Consider the following 5,318-nt stretch of genomic DNA (forward strand, 5'->3'; position numbering starts at 1 on the left):
ACAAACAAATTTGTGTTGGAAGATGTACAACTAGAATGCTCCCTGGAAGCTAAGATGGCCAGACTTAGTCTCTCATACTTCAGACATATTTTATCAGGAAGGACCAGTTCCTGGAGAAGGATATCATGTTGTTAAAATGGAGGAAGACCCCTCCCCACCACCCCAATAAGATGGATTGGCACAGTGGCAGCAGCAACAGGCTCAAATGTACTAACAATTGTGAGATTGGCACATTATCAGATATTGTTTCGTTTTGCTGTGCATAGGGTCGTTATGAGTTGGTACCAAGTCGATGGCACCTAACACACACTATTACCTGTCTCCAATGCCTTTGTCAAATCCTGGAAGAAAGTCTTCTATGAATGTACAATCTACAACAGTCATATCTTCCTCTGAATTTTTATATGGCGTACTAATAGCACATCTCATTGAATCTTTAAAAACTACTTTCTACTAGTCCTGGTGTGACACTATAGGATAAACACTGAACTTCTAACCACAAGGCTGGTGATTCAAATCCACCAGCCATTCCACAAAAACCTTATACAGACTCACTATGAATTGAAACTGACCAGACGGCACCAAACAATGACAAGAATAATGTTGATATTTAATTACTTTTTCTGCCAGGTTGCAATTTTTTAGAAAACTGGCATTGAGTCTTAGTGTTCTGCATGTTTAGGGCTTATCCTAATGTTTGCAAGTGTTGTTTTCAGGGGCTATGAAGTCACTTTGCACTGATAGTAACTCTATATAACAGAACAAAATGCAGCCCAGTCATGTGTCATCATCACAAGCATTGTTATGCTAGCCTCTCAAGCCCATTGTTGCATCCACTGTGTCAGACCATCTCATTAAGGATCTTCCTTTTTTGCTGCTCTTCTACTTTACCAAGCATGATGTTCTTCTCCAGGAACTGGTCCCTGGATAACATGGCCACGTATTTGAGACAAAGACTCGCCTTCTTTGATTCTAAGGATTATTCTGGTTTTACTTCTTCCAAGACAGATTTGTTTGCTCTCTGGTAATCCATGATATATTGATATTCTTTGTGCTCTGCAGGTTAATGCACTGGCCTGCAAAGTCGATTTGAACAGTGAGGTTGGCAGTTCAAGCTCACTAGCTGTTACTCAGAAACCCTATGCAGGGTTGCTATCTGTTGGATAATAACAACAACCAACACTGTAATTCAAATGAATCAATTCTTCTTCAGTTTTCTTATTCATTGTTTAGATTTTGTGCATATGGTGCTGGTGGTGCTGCTTATGGTTCGTGGAGTCCGGTCCGACTCATAGTGACCCTGTACAGGGTTTCTGAGGCTATAAATCTTTATGGGAGCAGAAAGCCTCGTCTTTCTCTCCCACGGAACAGCTGGTAGTTTCGAACTGCTGACCTTGAGGTTTGCAGCCCGATTAGTAACCACTATGATATAAGGTAATTGAAAATACCCTGGCTAGGGCCAGGTACTTTAGTCCTCAGAATGACATCTTTCGCAGCAGATGACCTAGTGGAATACATCATTTAGTTTCTTGACTATTGCTTGCACGGCCTTGGTTGTGGATCCAAGTAAAATAAAATCTTTGACAATTTTAATCTTTTCTCCATTTAGCATGGTATTGCTTGTTGTTCCAGTTGTGAGGATTTTTTTTTTTCCTTTAAGTTGAGCATAATTCAGTAAGTGTTTTAAGTCCTTTGTATTTTTAGCAAGCAAGGTTGTGCCATCTGCATGTCACAGATTGTTAGCAAGTCTTCCTCCAGTCCTGATGCCACATTCTTTGTATAGTCCAGCTTCTCAGATTATTTGCTCAGCATACAGATTGAATAAGTGTAGTGAAAGGATAGCATTCTCATGCACACCTTTCTTCATTTTATACCAGGTGTTATTCTCATTCTTTTTGAACAACTACCTCTTTGTTCTGATACAGGTTCTGTATCAGTGCAATGAAGTGTTCTGGAATTCTCATTCTTTACAAGTTAACCATAATTTGTTATGATCCACACAGTTATATGCCCTTAAACAGTCAATAAAACACATGCAAACTTTTTTTTTGGTATTCTCTGCATTTAACCAACTTCCATATCATCAGCAATGATATTCTTCATTCTCTGTCCTTTTGAATCTAGCTTGAATCTCTGACATTTCCTTCTCTATGTACAACTGCAATTATATTTTAATTACCTTTAGCAAAAATTCATTTGCTTGTTATATTAATGATATTGTTCAACAATTTCTGTAGTCTTTTGGGTCACTTTTCTTTGGAATGAAAATAAGTATGAATTTTTTCCAGTTAGTTGGTAAGGTAGCTGTCTTCCAAATATCTTGACATAGATGAATGAGCACTTCCAGAGTTTCATCTGTTTGTTGAAACTTCTCAGTTGATACTCCATCGGTTCCTGGAGGCTTGTCTTTTGCCAATGTATTGAGTGCAATTTGGATTTTTTCCTTCGGTACCACTGATCATATGCCACCTCTAGTAATGATTGAATGTCCATCAATTCATTTTGGTAGAGTGACTGTGGATTCCTTCCATCTTCTTTTGAAACTTCCTGTATCATTTAATATTTCCCCCATTATGATGGTGGTGATTATATGCCATTAAGTTGATTCCAACTCATCACAACTCTTTCTTTATAGGGTTTCTGAGGGTATACATTTTTATGAGAGCAGAAAGCCTTTTCTCTTCCTCCTACATATTCTCTGGTATATTTGAACTGCTGACCTTGTGATTAGCAGCCCAGTTCACAATCCACTATACCAGGGTAGGAAACGTCCAGCACATGGGCTGTATAGGCCTGCAAAATCATTTGGTCTGGCCGTGCCAAGACAACCTCTGTTCCAGCCATCACATTGTTGTTGTTGTTGTTAAGTGCTGTCGAGTTGGTTCCGACCCATAGCGACCCTGTACAGGGTTTCCGAGGGTGTAAATCCTTATGGGAGTAGAAAGCCTCATCTTTCTCCCGCGGAGCGGCTGGTAGTTTCGAACCACTGACCTTAAGGTTCGCAGCCCGATTCGTAACCACTACGTTACCAGAGCTCCTTAGCCATCACATTAGGGGTGACTTAATTAAATGCTTGACCAAATATATCAGGCTAATTCTTAAGTTGATAATTTTGTATGGCTGATGAATGATATTCAGTGTTACAATTTGAAACTTACATTTTTATATAGTTCTTCATCTTGAGTGTATTCTTCCCTTTCATTTTTCTAACTTCAGGTCTTTGTACATTTCATTGTTATACTTTGTCTTCTTGAACCACAATTTGAAATCTTCTGTTCAGCTATTTCCTTACTTATTTCTTCCAATCATATTATCTACTCTATGTACAAGAGAAACTTTCAGAATCTCTTCTGATACCCATGTTAGTAGTCATTTCTTTCTTTGCAGTCTTTTTAAGGACTTTCTGCTTTCTTTATACGGTGTTCTTCATGTCATCCTACAACTTCTCGGGTTTTCTGTCATTAGTGTTCAATGTATTAAGTTTATTCTTGAGCTGTTCTTTTAATTCAGGAAGGATACATTCATGGTTGTACTTTTTTTGGCTTGTGGATTTGTTTAAATTTTCTTTGGCTTGTTCTTAAACTTGGATATGAGCAATTGAAGGTCGGGTCCACATTCATTGATACTTAATGAATGGTAACTATGGGGATATAAAGGATATGGCAATAGTTTAAAGGGCTGCCCTGTATCCAAAGAAAATGTCTCCTTGGTCATGAGTCAGTAGATCTAAAATCATATCACTGGGTGACCAACAGTTACTAACTTTGGAAAAATTCCTTCCTACTGAGCCCCAATTTCCTCACCTATGGAAAGGAAGCAACATGTCCTCTGAGAACTATGTGAGACAGCTTTAAAAGTTAATGGGAAAATGGAATTGCAAGATAATAGAATTTTTCTACAGAGCTTTTGAAGCCCCATCCTATGTAATAATGAAAAAGAAATTATCAGGCACTGTCTTAAACATGTAATATGACCTCACTAATGGCTTGAAGGGAGGAAGGAAGATGTGGGGTTGGTATAGTGATTACATTTATTTGAATCCTGGCTCCACCTGAGTTCAACCACATAACTTGCCTGAGCCCTACTTTGTTGTATAAAATGGGGTAAATCCTACTTAACCCCTAGGAATCATTTTAAGGCTAAGATACGATTGATCGAAAGCAGGTACTGAAATGGTATCTAGGAATTGCATGACTGGGGATGAGAGGTAAATATTGTTGACTTCAGCCCCCAAAGGGATGAAGGCAATGAATAGGGTTAATAATTTTATGTGAAATATAATTTTCAACCTCTAGAATAAAAATTGGCACATGTGAATACTGCCTTCATCATGAATCACATATGTGATCTTGGATATTCTCCATCTTCCCAGGCCTCACTTTCCAATAGGCTAGATATAACTCACAGAACCAACCTCAATGGATTGGTAAGAAGAAGAGGAATAATTAATGATCAGTGAATCCTTGGTAGTACATTTAAAAACTCTCCCTTTACTATATTAACTCATTTAATATTCAAAAATGTCCTGAGGATTATTCAATATTGTGCATCCACATTTTTACAAAGTAAGGAATCTGTGATGAAGAGAAGTAAAGTAATTTACTCAAAGTCATAGATTAATAAAATGTGAAGCCAGGATTAAAACTTCGGCAGAAAAACAAAAATGAGAAGAAAAACTGAAATATTGGCTTATTCGGTATTATTTGATTTTTTTTTTTTTTTTTTTTTTTTAATTACTTCCTGCCCTTTGCCATGGGATTTCTCTTCAGCCCTGAGGAAAAGTGGTCCCATTTCTACCCAGACTAATGTTTGCATCTTAAGAATATTTGGAGATCTGTCCATCTGAAAACAATAAACTTGCATAAGCAACTTTTGTTGTTGTTGTTAGGTGCCATCGAGTCAGTACCGACTTACAGTGACCCTATGTACAACTGAACAAAACATTTCCTTGTCCAGGACCAACCTCACAATTGTTGCCACGCATGAGCCCATTGATGCTGCCACTTTGACAATCCATCTCGCTGGGGGGGTTTCCTCTTTTTCTCTGACCCTCCACCTTACAAAGCATGATATCCTTCTCCAGCGACTGATCTCAACTGACAATATATCTGAAGTATGAAAGACAAAGTTTGGCCATCCTGGCCTCCAAAGAGCATTCTGGCTGCACTTCTTCCACACACATCTGTTGGTTGTTTTCACAGCCCATGGCACTTTCAATACTCTCCTCCAACACAATAACTCAAAAGCATCAATTCTTCTAAGGTCTTCCTTATTCACTGTCCAGTTTTCACATCCATATGAGGTTATTGAAAATACCA

This window comes from Chrysochloris asiatica, unplaced genomic scaffold (assembly GCF_000296735.1).
Source record: "Chrysochloris asiatica unplaced genomic scaffold, ChrAsi1.0 scaffold00081, whole genome shotgun sequence".
Classification (NCBI taxonomy): domain Eukaryota; kingdom Metazoa; phylum Chordata; class Mammalia; order Afrosoricida; family Chrysochloridae; genus Chrysochloris; species Chrysochloris asiatica.